Raw genomic sequence first — 20,736 nt, 5'->3', positions numbered from 1 at the left:
TGGAGACTCCCAGGGATGGGGTAGCCTGGTGGGCTGCCATCTATGGGGTCACACAGAGTTGGGCACGACTGAAGCGACTTAGCAGCAACAGCAGCAGCAGACTGTAGCCCACCAGACTACTCTGTCCATGGGATTTCCCAGACAAGAATACTGGAGTGGGTTGCCATTTCCTTCTCCAAGGATCTTCCCAACTGAGGGACTGAACCTGGGTCTCCTGCACTGCAGGCAGATTCTCTATCTTAGATAGCTGCAAACTTCCAGCCTCATAACCAAAGAGGAAAGACAGTGCTTCCTCAATGGGCTGAGTTTTAGCAACCCTTGGGAAGGACTGACTGGTGTGGTTTACATCATGTGCTCATCTGTGGGTCTCTACAGACATTTATTAAGCACTAACTACGTGCCAAACCCTATACTAACACCTTTAGGCAGATTATATTATTTACTCTTCAGAACAACTCTATGGGAGAGGCAGAAGTCAAATAAAAGATAATCATTCTTCCCTACGTGTTTTTGCCTAGTCTTTGGCCTCTCAGTTCCTTGATCCTTTACCTGCAACGATCTCACTCTCCACCCCACCAAGTCACACATCCCCAAGGTCATACCTTAAACTCTGTCTTCACCAATAACTTCATAATCTCAGTTTCAAGTGTCCTACTCTCTAATCACTATGTCTGGAACCTAACTCCAAATCTTTAATCTCATTGGCTCCTCAGACCTGCTGGTCCTATCACCTTTTACTGTCTTTCAACCCTTTTATCCCCCACGCCTTCCATCATGTACTTAATTATCTCATTTCCTGGCCTAAAAGCTATGATTCATCATTGTCCTGTTTGGTTCCCTCAGAAGATGACTCTCAGATAAGAATTTGAGTGCAGGCAGTATATTTGGGAAGTGATCCCAGAAAGCATTGGTAGGGATATATGAAAGTCAGACGTGAAAGGGAAGGAAGTGAATAAAGGGTGTTTTTTGAGCAGGTATGCAAACACTTATCAGGTTATTCCTTCCCTGCCATACCCACGGGCAAGGAAATGGGAGCATCCCATCCATCACTGGCTGAAGATTACTCCTGAGGGCACTGGCTTCCCAGCACTCCTGGCCTGCCTGGATCACAGGCCAACAGGAAGTTGTCAGATGGAGAGTTGCAGGTGCTTGGTGTGAAACCCAGCAACATTCATGGTGATGGGGACCACTGAGAGTGGGTGGGACAATGATGACAGGTAGAGTCCTTCTTTTGGCTAGGCCCCTCCCCAACCTCTGATTAAACTGAGCAGCTAAATGTGGTTGGAAAAACGCATACAAATGTGCCAATGGGTCTCATTTTAAAATGTTCACTGGCATTAAGTGAGCCCTTAGTTAATTCCCAATCCTAACCACCAAAACATAAATTTCAAACTTTTTCATCTCCTGTCAAACCTACAGAACTCCCTTTTATCTCCTAACATTTGATTCTTCTTGTTCCTATTTCATTAAGGAAATAGATGTTATCAGAAGTGAGCTTCCACCTTCCCTACCACAGCACCCAAATACCTACTATCTATACATATGTCTTGCCTTCTTTTCGGTTATAATAGACTAGTAGCAGCAGTAGCAGCAGTATTTCTCAACCCTTCTTTTCATTACCACACTCCTTAAAGAGTCTTTTTAGATATAGTCTTCCCTAACTGTGCCCCCTCCCATGAAATATTAGTCCTATAGATACTCTGTATGTCTGTTTCTATACTATATGTATATCTGAAGTCTATACACAAAAAGAGTAAGAACCAGTGTTCATCCCCATGGAGAAAGTATGCATCAGGTGGACTATCCATGCTGTACATGAAACCGTCCACTCTACACCAGGTCCCATCCACTCTCGCCAACTTAAGGACGTCATTCCCACCACTGTCCTCCCTATCCTGTACCATTAAATCCCCCTTACTAGTCTGTCCCATTTTTCTATTACTTTTTACAAAATAACTCAAAAGACATGTCTTATCTTTGCTGTCCTTACTTTCTCTCCCCCATTCTATCTTTAACCCATTCCAATCAGACTTTCATCCCCATGGGTTCACTAAGCCTGTCATTGTCATGATATCAACATCCTCCACTTTGCCATGCCCAAGGGCATTTCTCAGGCTTATCTTTCTGACCTGTTATTAATAGCAATGCCACACACAGTGGATCATTTCCCTTTTCTTGAAACAATCATCACATTCTCTCGGTTTTCCCACTACCATTAGATTCTCCTTGGCCGGATTCTCCTCATATTTCTTACTTCCAAATGACAGAGTTCACTCTAAGAATGTTGCTATGGCCTTTTCTTGCCCTTTAACCACACTCTCTCTTTAAACAAGTTCAGCTGGTCCTGTACTTTAAACATGATTCTTCTTTGCCACTTCTCCCATCAAGGGATGGAACCTATGTCCCCTTTCCTTGAATCTGGGCTCTGTGACTACTTGACCAGTAGGACATGGTGAGGTGACATTGTGCCCATTAAGACACTGGCAGCTTCCACTTTCTCTCAGGACACTCGCCTTAGGAGCCCTGAGTGGCCATTTAGGCCATTTTGGCTGCCTCTGGGCTGTGAGGAAGCTGGGCTGCAGGGAGAGACCGTGTGCAGGGGTGCTGGCCAGCCACCAGCATGAGCCGTGTCCACCCATGGCAGCATGAACCGTGTCGGCCTGCCCTCCAACCTTCGGGTTTCCCAGGTGAGACCCCAGACGTCATCAAATGCAGAAAAGCCATCCCCACTGTGTCCTACCCCAATTCCTGACACACAGATCTGTGGTTGCTTCTGTATTTTAAGGTAGCTGGTTCCACAACAATGGTAAGTGGAATAATTCATCACTGTAATTACTCCTCATTCCTTTGCCTGCATGAGCGCTGAGTCGCTTCAGTTGTGTCTGGCTCTTTGCCATCCTATGAACTGTAGCCCGTCAGGCTCCTCTGTCCATGGGATTCTCCAGGTAAGAATACTAGAGTGAGTTGCCATGCCCTCCTCCAGGGCACCTTCCCGACCCAGGGATTGAATTCACATCTCTTATGTCTCCCGCTTGGGCAGGTGAGTTCTTTACCACTAGCACCACCTGAGAAGCCCCCTCATTCCTTTGTCTGCTCCCAATTCTTTATTTAGGGATGGCAAAAGCCCAACTCTGGCCAATCCACCTATCTCTTTATTCCACCCCTGCAACCTCAAAGGTGAATATGCCGAGGATCTTCATCTTCTTCTGTGCCTTATTTAGAGGCACAGTCCCTAAAATGGCCCCTACCCACAGCCCCACCCCGCCCCTTCCCCACTCTCCTCCTTGCTCACTCTGCCCCTCCTTGTGCCTTAACTGGCCCACCTGGCCTGCGCCTGCCCCGGGCCCACTGCCCTCACTCCCTGCTGCCTGAGGATCTCCTCCCCACATGTCGACTCGGCTGGCTCCTTCACCTCCAGCAGGTCTCAGCTTCTGTGTTACTGAGAACTGCAAGCTGCCCTCTCCCCCTACCCCAGCATGTCCTATTCTCCTTCCTGCTTTATCTCTCTCCTCCAAAGTTAACGCCCAGATATTTACTACCCATTTTTCTTATGTTCTACCCCCTGCCCCCTCAATTCGAATACAGTACCCCAAGAGGATAGAGATTTTTTTTTTAATACTGTTTGCTGTGTTCTAGGGTCTAGAATGGGCTTCTCCGGTGGCTCAGTGGTAAAAAAAATCCACCTCCAATGTAGGAGCCACAGGAGATGTGGGTTCAATCCCTAGGTTGGGAGATCCCCTGGAGGAGGGCATGGAAACCCACTCCAGTCTTCTTGCCTGGAGAATCCCATGGACAGAGGAGCCTGACAGGCTCCAGTCCATAGGGTTGCAGAGTCAGACACGACTGAAGCGACTTAGCACAGTGTCTAGAACAGTGTCTGACACACAGCATATGCTTAGTAAATATGTTAGGACAAGATGCTCTCCATTCTAGGGAAGAACTCCTCCATTCCAGGCAAGTAAAATTTGCTCAGTCATGTCCGACTCTTTGCGACCTCATGGACTATACTGTCCATGGAATTCTCTAGGTCAGAATACTGGAGTGGGTAGCTTTTGCATTCTCCAGGGGATCTTCCCAAACCAGGGACTGAAACCAGGTCTCCAGCATTGCAGGCAGATTCTTTACCAACTGAGCCACAAGGGAAGTCCATTCCAGGCAAGGCCACGCTAAAACACTGTAGCAGAAACCCCCTGCACCAGTAAGCCTGACTGTATCCCAGTCTTCTTGCTGGGAACACTTCCATCTCTAGTCCTTCTGAAATGCAGCCCACTGACCACATAGCCTTGTGGCTTTGGTGCCTTTGGGCTACATTCCTGCTGTATCCAGGTGAAAGCATCCTGCTCCCAGCTGCAACTCTTGACCTCTCTGGGCTCCCTGGCTCCACTCCTTGAGTTCCCTGCACCCAAGGATACAGTCACATCTTGGGAGTCCAAGGAGATTTAGATAGAATGTGTTGGGGTGATCCAGGCGTGAGCAGCAACATGCCTGCCCCTGTTCTTCCTCCTAGACCTGGAAGTAGAATCAACACCTTGCAGAAACACACTCACATTTCCCTGGTGGCTGCCCAGGTCCAATCTCCAGGTCTCAGAACATCCTTTCCTTGCCTTCCACAAAGAGTAGATATGCAAACAAGACCCCTAAAGGTCAATTACGAGAGAACCCGCCTCGTTCTGGCTCAGCAGAACAAGAAGGTTGCCCAGATGTCTGCACTTGGTACACACTTCCTGGGTTTTAGCTCAACTGGAAATGTCCACTGTAGCTTATTGATCTTCGGCAAGCTATTTTACCTCTTTGGAAACTTTGCTGTTTAGAAGAAAAATTTTGTATTTCTGGGGTCATTTGAAAATTAATGGAGATAAAGTGAGCTTTAGGAGCCATGCAGTGATAGGACTAGCAATAAACACTTGCTGTCTCCCCTGTCCTGAGCTCCCTTGTTCTCAGTTGAAGTTCACAGGGAGGAGGAACCACACCTGCCATGCTTTGTACCCTTTCATCCTTTGTACCCTTCCTATCCTCACAGCCCACAGAATGGTGCTTTGCTCATAATGTCTAATAAATGTGTATTTATTACACTCCCATTGTTCTACCCTGAACTGAAATAGAGAACAGAAAGATTTCCAAAGCAAAAATATTTAAAAGACTCTTAGTTGAAGGCCTCTTGGTGTAGGCTCTTTTTTTTAAATTGCATTAATTATAATTGTGCTAAGGAGAAAGATTAGTGCCCAGACTCTGAATTATTTTATAGTGCTGTTTTTCTAAGTAATTCATTCAATACATATAATATATAAAATATTTTTGCAGTCCTTTCACTTTCTTCATGTCTTACTTGATTTACCATTTAATCCCTGGAAGTGAAAATCCAAGCATTAAGAAACATTTTATAGCCTCAGAGAAGTGAGTCGTCTATTCTATATAGGAGGGTCTAAGTTCATATTTATTAAATGATCAAATACAGTGGTTTAAAACATTACTAGTATTACAAGTTGATACCAAATTTGGATCTTTTGATTAAAAGGAAATATGTTTGCTCCTAATAAGAGGATTGAAAAATAACAAATCGTGATTTCTTTTTCATAGCGTATGTTTTCCAACAAGTTCTCATGTCTGTTTGTTTGTTTGTTTTATGAGTCAACCATTCTGTGGCTGCTCATTTCTGCTAAATTGTTAACCCTTCAGGCAGTGATCTTCTCTTTACTTGGTAGTCTTGTCCAGTTTCATCTCTTTCCCCACCTCCTCATGTCCTCTCCTCTCTCTCTTTTCCTTCCTCCTTCCCATCCAGACATGTTCCTCTCACATCTGGACCTCTGCACACCCGCTTTCCTTTGCTGTCTTGACTCTTTGTCTGGTTAACTTCTGGTGGTACCATCTTGGCTATAGTTGCTTCTTCTTCTGGGAAGCCTACCCTGACCAAACCCAGCAAGCTGCCTCCTCTAACAGAATAAAGGATCTTGTAGGGCAAGGACTGTGCCCTGTCCCTTCTCTTCCCAGCAAAGTGCACAATCCTTAATACAGGGGAGATTCTCCAGGAACACACAGCTCTGTTGAATGAAAGGAAAACTTGGCTTCTTGGCATCTCCAAACAGAAGTCACAAAATGTCATTTGAGAGATAATTGTTTCAATGAAATACTTTATATATTGGCAGCCAACTCCAAAAGCAGCAAGGCTGTATGTTTGCCAAGCTTTCAATATCCATGAATGATTCTTTATAAAAAGCCTGGCAGAATCTTGTAAACTGATGGGCAGCATATTTAGAGCTGATCAGAAAGGGAGAGGAAATTTGAGAATAAAGTTAGGATCTATGCAGTAGTATAAAAATCGTATGAGAATGCTCAAAGCAGCATTATTCATGAAAGCTCAGATGCAGAAACAATTCAAATGCTCATCAACTTCTGAATGAATAAACAAGTGTGACATACACATACAACGGAATATCATCTGGCTGTGAAAAAGAATGAAGTTCTGAGACGTGCTACCACATGGATGGACTTTGAAAACATTGTACTAAGTGAAAGAAGCCAGTCCGTTTACATGAGACATCCATAATAGGCAAATTTACACAAGCAAAAAACTAGATTAGTGGTTGGCTGGGGCTGGGGCAGGCAAAGAGAAAGGGAAGTGAACGCAATGGTATGAGGTTGATTTTGGGGGGGTGACAAAATGTTCTAAACTTTTGTTGTGATGATCACTGCATAGCTCTGTGAACATACTAAAAACCATTGAACTGTATAGTTTAAATGGGCAAGTTGCATAGTATGTGAATTATATCTCCGAAAAAAAGCTGTTTTTGAAAAGAAGTAGAGAACATTCATTGCAAAATCGTATCTCACTAGGCTGTGAAAAAAATAATTTTTAAAGATAATCCTTACCTGTAAGAGTTTTATTTGGTGCTTCTTGATAAGTGAAAAACCAAATCTCTAAAATCTGGGCCTCAGGGCTTCCCTGGTGGTCCAGTGGTTAGGAATCAGCCTGCCAATGCAGGGGACACGGGTTCGATTCCTGGTCCAGGAAGATCTCACATGCCATGGGGCAACTAAGCCTGTGTGCCACAACTTCGGAGCCTGTGCTCCACAATGAGAGAAGCCACCACAATGAGAAGCCTGTGCACTGCAACTTGAGAAAGCCCACCGGCAGCAACGAAGATCCACTGCAGCTGGAAATAAGTAAATAATAATTAAAAAAACAAAATCTGGGCTTTTGAACTCCTGCGTGCATAGTCCAGGGAGCCCCACTCACTGTTGAGTATTCAGGATTACAAGATGCTAAAGATGCCAGCCAAGCTGCTATAGTGTGATGAACTCTAGGGAGAAAGCTGTAAATGAGGTGAGTAGAAAGATTATTCAAAGGACATGCGGAATGAGGGAGGAAACAGCACAATTACGCTTCGAGCGTAAAATGTAAACATGTACCTGGAGACTGACACCTTGTAAAAGCACCATTGCTTCTGTGTAGACCTCTCTCAGCTAGCTGTCCAATTTGAGGAGTCTTCATTTCAGACACTGTTGTGGCTGGAAGGAGTGCTGACCTGGGACTCAGGACACCCACCTTCTAGTCCTGGCTCGGTCATTTATTCGCCAGTGAACAGACAATTATTATAAGCCTACTGCATGCCAGGCACTGCGTCTAGTTCTGTTGACTCATAGTTCAAAGGCACACACCCTACCTCAAGGATCTTATTTTTCAGAGAAAGATGATTTTAAAAAGTATAAGTGTTGTGAAGGGGAGGGGGAGGGATCTATTCCCTTTTGAGGAATAAAGAAAGAAGAGGTAGGAATGAGGAAGAGGCTGACCATTTAGCTTAAGTTGTATGTTACCTGCTTGTTTGCTGTCCCACAAGCATGTCAGCTCCTTGAGGAGAGAGCTTTCTATCTTATTCATTAAAAAAAAAAAATAGCCACAGACCACACCTGCACCAACTTAAAGTATGCATGCGTGCTAAGTCCTTTCAGTTGTATTTGACTCTGCGACCCGATTTACTGTAGCCCGCCAGGCTCCTCTGCCCTTGGGATTCTCCAGGCAAGAATACTGGAGTGGGCTGCCATGCCCTCCTGCAGGGGAATCTTCCCGACCCAGGGATCAAATCCATGGCTGTTAAATCTCCTGCATTGGCAGGCGGGTTCTTTACCACTAGTGCCACCTGGGAAGCCCAGTTAAGAGTATACAATTCCATAATTTTTAGTATATTCACAGATTTGTACAATTAATACCACAATCTATTTTAGAACATGTTTATCCCCAGCAAGAAACTCTAGCTGGGGATAAAAATCTAACTCTAGCAGTTACTCCTTATCTCATCCCTCTTTGCTCTTGGACCTGGCCAACCATAAATCTATTTTCTATCCTTATAGAATTGCCTATGCTGGCTGTTTCATATAAGTGGAATCATACAGTATGTAGTCCTCTGTGACTAGCTTCTTTCTCTTAGCACAGTGTTTTCAAGGTTCATCCATGTGGTAGCGTGCTTCAGACTTCATTCCTTTTCACCACCAAATAATATTACACTGTGTGGATACTCCACACTTTATCCACTCATCAGCTGATGAGTGTTTGTTTCCACTTTTTGGCACTTATAAATATGCTGCGAAGAAAGCTGAGCACCAAAGAATTGATGCTTTTGAACTGTGGTGTTGGAGAAGACCCTTGAGGGTCCCTTGGACTGCAAGGAGATCCAACCAGTCCATTCTGAAGGAGATCAGCCCTGGGATTTCTTTGGAAGGAATGATGCTAAAGCTGAACCTCCATTACTTTGGCCACCTCATGCGAAGAGTTGACTCATTGGAAAAGACTCTGATGCTGGGAGGGATTCGGGGTAGGAGGAGAAGGGGATGACAGAGAATGAGATGGCTGGATGGCATCACCGACTCGATGGACGTGAGTCTGAGTGAACTGTGGGAGTTGGTGATGGACAGGGAGGCCTGGCGTGCTGCGATTCATGGGGTAGCAAAGAGTCGGACACGACTGAGCGACTGAACTATGAACTGAAATATGCTGCTACGAACATGTGTGTGTGTTTTTAAGTGAGCATATGTTGCCATTTCTCTTGGATATATACCTAAGAGTAGAATTGTTGGGTGGCTCAGATGGTAAAGAGCCCACCTGCAGTGCAGGAGACCTGAGTCCAGTCCCTGGGATGGGAAGATTCTTGGAGGAGGGCATGGCAAGCCACTAAAGTGTTCTTCCCTGGAGAATCCCCATGGGCAGAGGAGCCTGGTGGGCTACAGTCCATGGGGTCTCAAAGAGTTGGACACGACTGAGAGACTAAGCACATGGTTACTCTGTATGATCTTTTGAGGAATTGCCAGAGTTTTCCAAAGCCCACCATTTTACATTCCTCCCATTGATTTCTTTACATCCTTGCTAACACTTGTTATTTTCGTTTTGACCATACAGTCCAGTGGCTGTAATCACCTCAGTCAATTTTGTATCCCAGTATCCCTCCAAGAGAACCTAATACAGGCAGATGTCAATTTATATGTTGACAGAATTTGAGAACATTTGTCATTTGGGGTTTCCCAAAATCTGATCCTCTTTCCTTTTTGGGGGGGTAATCTAAAGATTACTGGAGAGAAGCAGATCCCATTTACAACACAGATGTCCAAAAACGTCACCTCTTTACATTCCCAGAGCTGCCTTCAATTAGAGCAAGGAATATGCGTTAAGCTTAGTAAACCTAATGGGTCTGCCACAGACTTCAAAGAGAGAGCCCAAGTAATACAAAGTAGGTTTGGTGGAGAATCCATTCTGGCGGCAATAACAGGCAGGCACTGCAGTGACATCTGCCTTCAGGACCAAGAGTGCTGATAGTGCCAGTGATGGATGGTACCTGTGTCCAGTGCTGTTGAACTGCAAGTATAAGCTGCAGTATCCTATTTTGAATGGTGGTGGTCACCTCCTTTGAAGCATTGTACCACAGTACTGGTTGTGATCCTAGCTGCTGCCCAGACTTCCTTGTTCTTGCTTACTGTCTGAGACTGTTTCTGGAGACTTCCCAGCAATTGTCAGTCACCCAGTATCCTTCCATGAACTCCCTTTCTCTTAATTCAGCAAATACCAGCTTCTGCTGCTTGCAACTAAGAAACCTGTTTACAATGAACCCTGGATGGATGAGTGGGTGGCTGGAGGGATCATCAATGGATGAACTGGGGTTACATGGAAACAGTGTTTTGAAGTACGAGTAGAGGTTCATCAGGGCTCCCAGGTGACTCAGTGGTCAAGAATCCACCTGCCAGTGCAGGAGACGTGGGTTCGATTCCTGGGTCGGGTAGACACCCTGCAGAAGGAAATAACAACCCACTCCAGTACTCTTGCCTGGAAATCCCATGGAGAAAGGAGCCTGGCGGGCCACAGTCCATGGGGTTGCAAAGAGTCAGACACAACTTAGTGACTAGCGACTAAACAACAAGAGGTTCATCAGGCACAAAAGCATTGCAGGCAGAACAAAGAGCACAATGTAGGCCCCGAGGCGGAAGAGTATGGTGTGGGGAAAAACACCAGGAATTCCGCCTGGCTGGGCTACAAGGGCAGGGTGGGGAGGGCTGAGGCGTAAAGCTAAAGAGAGTAGCCTAGGACAGATCATGAAGGATCTTTTGGGTTATGCTAAAGATCATGGCATCTGGTCCCATCACTTCATGGGAAATAGATGGGGAAACAGTGTCAGACTTTATTTTTTTGGGCTCCAAAATCACTGCAGATGGTGACTGCAGCCATGAAATTAAAAGAGGCTTACTCCTTGGAAGAAAAGTTATGACCAACCTAGATAACATATTCAAAAGCAGAGACATTACTTTGCCGACTAAGGTCCGTCTAGTCAAGGCTATGGTTTTTCCTGTGGTCATGTATGGATGTGAGAGTTGGACTGTGAAGAAAGCTGAACGCCGAAGAATTGATGCTTTTGAACTGTGGTGTTGGAGAAGAGTCTTGAGAGTCCCTTGGACTGCAAGGAGATCCAACCAGTCCATTCTGAAGGAGATCAGCCCTGCGATTTCTTTGGAAGGAATGATGCGAAAGCTGAAACTCCAGTACTTTGGCCACCTCATGCAAAGAGTTGACTCATTGGAAAAGACTCTGATGCTGGGAAGGATTGAGGGCAGGAGGAGAAGGGGACGACAGAGGATGAGATGGCTGGATGGCATCACTGACTCGATGGACGTGAATCTGAGTGAACTCCGGGAGTTGGTGATGGACAGGGAGACCTGGCGTGCTGCGATTCATGGGGTCGCAAAGAGTAGGACACGACTGAGCAACTGAACTGAACTGAAAGAGACTTGATTCTATCTTAAAAACAAAAAAAAACTATCAATTTAATCAGGATAGATCAGATTTGCATTCAGAAAATACACTATAAAAAAAATTTCTGGCAGCAGGAAGGAGACTGAATTGGAGAGGAAGACTAAAGATGTGAAGAGCGGTTAAGGAGCTATAGCAAGAATTTCAATGAAAGATGCTGAAGGTCTGAATCAAGGCAGTGACCTTGGACAAGAGGTATTGGATCAGAGATGTATTAAGGAGATAGAGGAATTTGTGTCAATTAGATATATAGGCAAGAAGAAAAAGATCACAGACAATTCCAAGGTTCTGGCTTACATTAGTCAGAGATGGCAATGCCATTTACACACGCATTCCTTCAACAAATATTTCTCTCTTATTGTGGGTGGCTGCTGCTATAATGCAGTGAAGGAAGCCGACCTACTCTTATGCCTGTTGTGGTAACAACTGCTCTACAGCAGGCCCCATTCATGTGACATCTCAGATTTTCTGGGCCTCTTGCTCTGTCCTAGCTGCTTCCATGAGTGACTTAGTTAAGTCCCTCATGATTTGACAGCCTAAGGCAGACCAGCCACATACCAAGTTTTTTCCTACCACTTCTGGCCTCCAGGGCAGGGACCTGCTTTCTGAGTGGCTATCAAAGGATATAGATCACACACCTGGGATGTATGGGAAAGTTAGCCCCCTGTGGCGCAAGCTGCAACCAGTGGGCGACTAGAGACAAGATAAAATTCCTTTCTTCCTCAGATGTTCCAAGGCATGAGTGCTCCATGTTGTTCGTCTGGCCAAGTGGTTGCGCTTGTCAAGGCTTGCTATGAAGCAGTGTTCAGCACAGTCATGCATTGCTATACGTTGCTCTCCATTATTTCTTGCCTTTTCCCTGTCCCTGACCTGGGATAATATCTCCTAAAGAAAGCGTCAGCATCCTTGATTCAGGCTCTGCTTTCTAGGGAACTGGGATAGAAACACCCAGAGAGGAAAACAGAAGATAATGAGTTCACTGTTCACATGCTTTGAGTTTGAGGGAACATTATCCATCCATTCAAAAATATGTATTGAGTACCTCCAGGTATGCTTGAATTAGGGACAATATGGTGAACGAAATAGGCATGCTTGAGTAGGGGATACTCTGGTGAATAAAGCAAAGTTTCTTGCTTTTACAGAGCTTACATTCAGCAGGGAGAAGTGACAAATGATAAATCAGTAAAGAAATAAATAGATATAATTCCAGATAATGATAAGAGTTCTGAAAAAAAAAAAAGTTTAAAGGTGAAATGGCAGTGTCACTGGTGTGTGTGTGTGTGAGTGTGTGTATGTGTAGAAGGGTTGATTCTAATCTAGAACAGAGAATAACTAGAAGCTTTTTCCACGGATGGAAGAGTAGGTTTTCCATAGGAAATGTCTGGAGAATAGATTTGGAGACAGACATATTTGCCTAGTGTTGGAGTTCAGGTGTGGAGGAGAAACCTGCCCTATTTTCACTGTGAAGTTTGGTTAGGACATGTGCACAGACAGTAAAAGCGAGACTGAAGAGGGTAGCAAAGGCATAGGGGAGGGCGTAGACCAGGGGTAGGTCAAAGTCGGCAGGCAGTGCCCGAGCAGCAGAGGCACTGTATGTATAGCCCCTGAACAGGTCACAGGACTTTGGAAAAGCCCGGGCTTCAGTTTCCTTAGCTGCAAATAAGAGCTTTGATCAGGTTCCATAAGGGGGAGCTGATAGGAAACTTCTCCGTAGCTATGTAATTCACCCCTTGAAATCCACCGTTGAAGTCCTTAGGACCCAATAGTAATCAGCTCTCTTCCATCATTAATTACATTCTGGCCGCTCATCAGCTAACACAATTGTCAGACTCTTTTAGCAAAATGTCTTTTTCATAGCCGAGGACTGCTTACAGGAAGGACAAACAATGGGGGCTCATTAATTCAATCATTAGGACACTGATTATGCATCTATTGTCTACTCCAGTCAGTTAAGTAAGCTCTTCAGTCTTCATCAGAACAATTATGCTAATAAGCTTGAAATTTTCTAAGTGTATTATACCTTCATACACTTATCCTGCCTAGCAGCAGCCTGGCTCAGTCAATATTGTCACACACAGACAATTATAATCAAGGCATAAGGCCCTATTGTTGATATCTGACTACCAAATTATCCCTCTCACAATAGAACTTTAAATAATTTGTCCATTGTCCTTCTAGGATTTAGACAGTGGCCCCTGTTCAGTTTATTTCAAATACAGAGATCTCAGATAACATTTAAAGTCCTTTACGGGAATGCTCATTTCACTGGAATTGTAATTTTCCAAGTAATATTTGAACAATCATTGGATTAGCTATCTCACGATAAATTATCCAGTGATTCTTTATGCTTTCAAATGTACAGATAGAAATATTATCAGATGCCTGGATAATGATGATAAATATAACTTTTCTCCAAATGTATCTCTTTCAACCACAGCCATTTATCTTCCAGTCTCATTTTCTTTAAGTGAAAAAACCACTTGTATGTTTTACTTTCTTGAGTGATTTTTGCCATAGAATGAGAATTCTCTGCCATGAAGAACCGATGCTTTTATGATAAGCATATAAGAGATATCTGATAAATACTTGCTGAAATTCTTTTTTCTTGTATATGCTTTATTCTCCAGCATTTCCTATCAGATATTACATATTTTTTATTTTTAGTAAAAATTAGCATGTGAATGTGTGTTTGTAGAGGCAGGTGTACACATCTTCAACATAACTTTATTTAAAACATGAAATTTCATTGTGTTGAGATAAAAATTCAGTTGGTATTGGGTTTCTTCATTTACAGCAAAAATAACCCCACACATTTGTTCTTTACAACTTTTGCTTAGGTCATCTCATTAATCAGTATCCTTTCAGTTACAAATAACTGAATCTTTGAGATGTAATACCACAACTTCGTTCCATGAGGATGAGCACATATAGAGATTGGATGTTCACAAGATACTCAAAGGTTTTATTCAGGGCAAATACAAACTGGAAGGGGCAAAGCTGTGTAGAATGCATGGAGACCTCTGACACACATACAGCCTTTTCCTGCTATACAAATGCTGTTATTTCATATTTCTTCAATTATGTGGTATTTTATCTCAGATTGTGGGGAAACAACTGAGAACAAGATGCTTACTGTCCTTGTCCTTCAGGAATTCACAATCTAAATGGCGAGACAAAACACACACATGAGAAGTTAAAAAACTACTCAAGACTAAACTAATAGATCAAGACATTAATCAAAGCAAAGTCATGGTATGTAAATCTTTCTAACCATGAGAGAAAATTCATATGTGAGTGATATCTTTTGGGCTGGAGTAACAAGAAAGAGTTTAACAGATTTAGCAGAAAGGAGAAGGAATGTGAGTTCTAGCCTTTGAAAAATAAATACGTGGAGATTATACACACACATATATATTATTAAAACTCAAGCTACAAAAGAATTAATGATAAAAGTTTTCCACTCAGGACTTCAAGGTGCTCCTTCTAGAAGCAAACGCTGTTACCATTTTCCTTATGTGCCTTTCTGAAACATTTTACTACTTTTAAATAGATTCTTTGATTTTTTAGTATCATGCCTAATAAAGTGTTAAACAAGGTGTCTATTCATATAAACATAAGATTTTAAATATAACTTATATAATTGGGGCCTACTGATAGATCTTGAGGTATCCTAATGAATTTCTAAGTTGATTGCTGCCATGGCGATCCCTGTTCCCAGCTGCCTTCAGTTTCTATCTTGATCCACTGCGGCTCAGATGCATTTCTAGCTGAGGGGCAGAAGGCATGCTCCTTTCCTAAGCCTTTTGGGACTGCATTGGTAGCCAGATTGCCCCTCCTCCCCTTTCCTTGATCATACAAATCCTGGAAAGCTTCCTAAATGGAAGAGTTAGCGATCCAAAGTCTGACACTTTGGAGAGATGGTCTTAGACCTCAAGTATATTATCCATTGAATTAATGTGCCTCTCAAAGTACCTACCTCTCACACTGGGAACAGATTCTTCTGGAATTCCAGTCAGATCTGCTCCCACTTGTCCTCACTCACATGGACACCCAAGTGCACACCCTGGTCACATAGGAGAAAATACTTGTGTGACGCAGGTAGATTTTTATAGGCTATTTCATACAAAAACTGGTGGTCTGTTAGTAGGAAGAAGGACCACAAACCTTAAACAGCCTTCCTGCTTCTACATCAAATAAGCCTTTGCCCTAGAACATCCTCCTTGGTGGCTCTGGGAAGTGGAAAGGGAAGTCTTAAGAGGTGGAACAGCTCCACCACTTGGCTTCCTAGCTCTCCTTCACAAGCTGTTTTTAGAAAAGAGGTGAGTATAACTGCCTCTAAATTTACTGCCGCCATCCTGGAGGTAAACTTTTGAAGGTAAGATTTCTGCTGAGTGGGTTCATCTTGAGCTATGTGCCTGCAGGCAACAGAAGGGAAGAAATGATAACGATTATTGGTTTTCTTCGAACTTCAAAACCATGTGCTATTCACTTTCATATTTACTACTTTCTTTAATCGTCACACAACTATATTTATTTAATTGGAGGCTAATTACAATATTGTAGTGGTTTTTGCCATACATTGACATGAATCAGCCATGGGTGTACCCCATGGGTGTTCCCCATCCTGAACCCCCCTCCCACCTCCCTCACAAAACTATAGTTAAGCAGCTATTATTGCAGGAGAATTTTACTTGCCAAAGGTCACAGATTTGAAGCACAGCTGCATTCAAAACTACAATTTGCCCAACTCCAGGGTTCATGCTCTTCATCACGAACTTGATGAGAAAAGCACTTCCATGTTCGAGGAGAGAGATAGTAGAAATGGAGATTTTTTAAAAAAAGGATATTTGGAAAATCTGTAACACTCAGAGGATGACCAAATCTCTCTCCAGGTTCAGCATTAGGTATCCTCCTAAGAGAAGCCTTCATTTCTGAAAAGAATGTATTTCAGAAAGCCTTACTATTTGAAATGGTCATCTGGTACTTCCTGCTTGCTGATTTGTATTGCCAGTGCTGCTCTGCCTCGAGTCCTCTGTTAAATTCACGAAGTAGTGTACATGTGAGTGCCAGACAAGAACCAAGAAAACCATGTTACAGGTCTAATCTCTGCCACCAACGACCTATGTGAGACCCGAATTTCTTCTCAACTTGAAGTTCTATGGTGTTCTCTGCCTAACATCGTACATGCTTGATAATCGCTTAATATGACTGGCTGGGTTCAAGATTTCAGGCAGAGGCTCGGGGTCTGCAAGGAAAAGGCGACCAAAGTTTCTAGCAGCTTAGAGGCTTTGCAGTGCAGACGTGCGAGGATGGGGTCTAAGAACAGCGCCTGAGCAGTGCAGAAATGAAGAACGGGGCAAATAACTCAGCAATTGTGGGATATCGTGCCAGGCACTTGCGTTCTAGACTTCACAAGGAGCATTCAGAACACGCAAAACGAGCACCATTTTTTCACGAAGACAGGACCAAGTTTCCGTTCAACAAAAATACCTGTGACCACCCCCCCCCCCCCCGCCCCCGCCTCCCCACCAGACCCTACAGCCCAAGCAAAGAGCTCGGCCCCGGGCTTATTTACATCTCGGACCCCGCCCCCGTTTACCACCACGAGGGCCGCGCCCACTCATTCGCACAGGGTGCCCCACGCGTGGGTCCAGGACGCAGGCTTTGGCACACCCCTCTTCGGCCCCTTAGCTCGCCCACCGTCGGGGCCTCCCACCCCGAGGATAAGCACGCCTCCACTCCAGGCTTGACTACAGAGAAGGTGGGCCGGGCGGCGGCTTCCGACAGGCCCCACCCAGTGGTGCCGGCCAGAGACGGGGACGGAGGACCAGCCGCGATCAGGACGGAAAGGTGGTCGCCCTCACGGCAGGTTACGCGCCTCCCCTCCCCGCCCCCCACTCCCTTTCCCAGAGTTTCCCGTGCGAGCGCGCCAGAGAAGAAGCCAACCGAAACCGCGGGCATCCCACCCCGCCTAAGTCCTCCGCCGCCCGCCCGGCCGCGCCTCGCCTCACGCTCTACGGGGGAGGCGGGACCAATCAGAGAGCGACGTCTCCCTTCCGATTCGAGGCCCCCGACGCGCGGCTCACACCCCGAGCAGCCAGCGCGCTGATTGGCTGCGTGCGCCGCCGGTCCGGCCGGGAGGGCGGGGAGGCCGGAGGGAAAGGAGGTGGGGAGAGGTAGCGGCCCGCGCCTCTCAGAGCCCACAGCTCGCGCCCTGGCCCTAACACGGGCGCTCGGGCCTAACCCCTTCTCTTTCTTCGCTGCCCGGGTCTTCCGCGCGCGCCCCCAAGGCCGCGCGCTCGGCCAGCGTACCTCGCGCCCCTAACGGGCGTCCGGGGGCGCCAATCAGCGGGCGGCAGGGTGCCAGCCCCCCGGGGCTGCGCCGGCGAATCGGCGGGGCTCGCGGCCCGGGGTGGGAGGCGGGGCTACCGCGCGGCCGCGGCGGCGGCGGCGGCGGCGGCGGCGGAGGAGCAGCTCCCAGCCACCAGCCAGCGAGCGCCGAGCGAGCCGCCCGGAGGTGGGTGCGCCGCGCCGCTGCGGCCGGCGGCGAAGGGCGCAGGGCGGAAGCGGAGGTGGGGCCGGCGGGCGCGGCGGGGGAGGACGGCTCGGCCGTCGGGGGCCGCCCGGGTGGGGGCGAGGCGGGCGGGCGCGCGCCCGAGGGGAGGAGGGGCGGCGGTGGCGGCGGCGGGACGCGCGTCCCCATCCCCTCCTCCCCGCGGGCGGCGGCCGGGCCCGCGCCGCCCCCTCTCCCGTCCCCTCCCCGCGCGCCGGGGCCGCCGGCCGGGCTCCGGCTGGGGGGGCGGGGCGGCCGCCAGAGTGTTTTCAGTTCCGCCTCCAGTCGGCCCATTCCCCTCTCCCCTCCCGGCCCCTCCATCCCTTTCGGAAGAGGAAGGAACAAAGGTCCCGGACCCCCCCGGACTCTTGACGGGGCGGGACCCGGAGCCTCGGTCCAGGTAACGCCGCGGCGCCCGGCGGGGCCTCGGGGCCGGGGTGTGTCTCTGTGGGGCTCGGGGTCGGTGAGGCGGGCCGGCCGCGTCACCTGGCCGGGCCGAGGGGCCGGGGTGTGGCGAGGCGCCTGGCGGCTCGCGGGGTGCGGGAGTGCGGGGCGGGGCGGCCGGGGGGACGGGGGTCGGCGCTGGGAGCCACCCGCCCGCTCGCCCGCCCGCCCGCGCGCGCGGCCCGGGGCGGGGGCCGGCTGTGTGGCCCGGCCCGTCCCCTCCTCCTCCGTGGCGGTCACCCTCGGTAGTTTGTGGTGGTGATTTTCAAATCCCGCAGGGACGAGGCTCTGGTTTCGGGGACTTGTTGGGAAGCCCGAGTTAGGAGCATGCGAGACTTTGCTTCCACTCCCCCCCCCCCCACTTCCCTGGTGCTGTAACCTTTGTTAACCATTCTGGTCTCGGGGTTCAGAATCGCGAGCGTGTGCTCTCACACAAACACGCACACTGCTGGTACTCCGTCCACATAACTTCTCCACTAGCTTGTGAAAGTTGCTCTTGTGAGCGGAGCCTATTAGTTTTAGTTTTTTTTTTTTAATCACACGCCTTTAGAGAGCAAGCTAATTGATTTCAACGTATTTCAAACTTGGTTTTCAAATCCTGCAGCTTTAATTGTTTTCTTCTCTCCTGGGGAATACTGCCCTTAGATTGAGTACTTTTGTTTTCTACTTACTTAATCCTTTCGTGGTTAATGGTTTCCTTTTGATCCTGAACAAAAGAAAAAAACAGTAGTTAGGTTGGTTTTGTTATTCCTTCCTCTTGACCCTTAAAAAAGCTAAATACTGCCGGTTTGTTGTCAACTAACCCTTTATTTAAAAAGAGACGTTTCCAGGTAAAACGAAAATGAGGTAGCATTTTTCCATCAGTCTTGTCATGTTTGTTACAGTTTGGGGTTTCCTAAATTGTGGTGTTTTAGCACGACACAGCTAAATTTGTTGTGAATAAATAAATGATCTCGCGAACTTGCTTGGAGTAATTGCATCTTTTCAAAAATTCCATCTTCTGGTTTCATATGAATTGAACCTTCACCACTGATTGTAAGGGTGCTTTCCTTGAGACAAATAGATAATACACTCTATTATTTTGATAATACATTAGCTGTTCTAGTTTTGATCCCTTAAAAAAGTTAGGGTTAGGGGGTGTGTAAGGTAAATAGTTAAATTTGGGAAGTTGTGAACAAGTAAATGAAGCAAATATTCTAGAGATGAAAGAAATAATGTAAAGTGGGCCTCATAAATGTGTCATAGTTTGAAGATGTTTTTTTATTTGCCTTAAAAAAAAGTACCATACAAGATATTGATAGAATTTTCTCCACCAGAAGTTCATTTAGCAAACATTTATATCAAAGTCAGAGACCAACACTGATTTTATTTTTAAAGTTTCTTAAGTTTTTTTTCTGCTGTAAAATTAGTTGTTGTAGTAAATAAGAACAGTTCAAATCTATTGGCATTTCTAAGATGAGTGCCCACTTAAACCCTTAATGTTAAAGTTGAGTTTGAAGTAGTTCATTGGTCTATTTTAATTAATGTAAGGTGTTCGGAAACATCCATTCTGGGCTTTTTTTTTTTTAGTATGAAAGTGCTGTTAGAACTTGGTTTTTATACTTTGTAGCTATACCTTCTAGTGATTTCACATTCTAAGTGTTCAGCAAAGTTTGGCTTTTTAAAGTTGTAACTTACCTGTATCTAGTCATAAATGGTCAAATCTCTGCACACACATCTGTAAGGTTCATGAAATAATAGTTTGCAAGAAACTGTGCAGAGTAATTTCCTGTTGTTTGTGGCTTGTCAGGCTTGGTATGTGCTTTAACTCTTAAGTAGGAATTTGGGGATAGTTTTGTATATTTCAGCAGAAATTCTCTTTAGTAAGAACAAAGGTGGTTTCTACTTCAAGATGGCAAAAGGTCCCCTTTTCATTTTCATACTGTAAATACCTCAAACGTGTTGCTGAAATCTTGTTACTTCACATTGAGGGAAAATCTGAGTGACAGAAGAGTTCAGCTGCATAACCTGATCAAAGACCTGCAAAGAAGTTATTTTGCAGATATTTTCAACTGTGGCTTTTTTAAAGGTCCGAAAGCACTCCTTATTCTTGTTTGGTTTTGTACTTTAGGACTTCTGAGGCCTCGTTTTTTGTAGCAGCTTTTTTATACAGGTGTTTCTGTAATGCATATAAAATCTGTATTTAGTGCAGTCTGGCAGATGGAGCCTTATTCATATTCTTGGGACAAGAGTCATTTTTAGAGGCTGGAGAGGGGCATGTCTTTTGATGGGAGTAGAGGAGCCATTTTTATCTGTAGATGTTTTCCACTAAGTATCACAAAGGTATGTCAAGAAAATGTGAACTAAAAAGATTTCAAAACCAGTCCAGGCAAGGTTATGCATTTATTCAACAAGTAACTTATATTTATTGAACAGGTAACATTTACTCATTTATTAAACAGTAAAATGATGTTTT

The 20,736-nt window shown here is 45.7% G+C and overlaps 1 protein-coding gene and 1 long non-coding RNA gene across 6 annotated transcripts in view; one reads left to right on the top strand and one right to left on the bottom strand.

Moving 5' to 3' along the window:
• Positions 1–5,413: 5,413 nt before the first annotated feature.
• LOC105604507 (uncharacterized) lies at positions 5,414–16,725 on the bottom strand. Of its 2 annotated transcripts, XR_006057798.2 has the most exons (3): positions 15,449–16,725; positions 6,868–15,347; positions 5,414–6,255 (listed from the first exon to the last, which is right to left on the bottom strand). It is a non-coding gene; the product is annotated as an uncharacterized LOC105604507 (long non-coding RNA). The 2 variants fall into 2 exon arrangements; XR_003586683.3 differs by having other exon boundaries at positions 6,868–16,725.
• Positions 16,726–17,698: 973 nt separating this feature from the next.
• SMAD2 (SMAD family member 2) overlaps positions 17,699–20,736 on the top strand; it is a 95,806-nt gene continuing 92,768 nt past the window's right edge. For 2 of the 4 annotated variants that reach the window (XM_027960887.3, XM_027960885.3), the window contains exon 1: positions 17,699–17,801. The gene's annotated coding sequence lies outside the window, so the exon portion shown is untranslated. Of the gene's footprint in view, positions 17,802–18,097; positions 18,238–20,736 lie in introns of those variants that run through there. The other 2 variants (XM_042239470.2, XM_015103722.4) reach the window with 1 other exon arrangement.

The sequence above is a fragment of the Ovis aries genome, chromosome 23 (assembly GCF_016772045.2).
Source record: "Ovis aries strain OAR_USU_Benz2616 breed Rambouillet chromosome 23, ARS-UI_Ramb_v3.0, whole genome shotgun sequence".
NCBI classification, from domain to species: domain Eukaryota; kingdom Metazoa; phylum Chordata; class Mammalia; order Artiodactyla; family Bovidae; genus Ovis; species Ovis aries.
The sequence above is the reverse complement of the archived record's forward strand: the minus strand, read 5'-3'. Positions and strand labels throughout refer to the sequence as shown.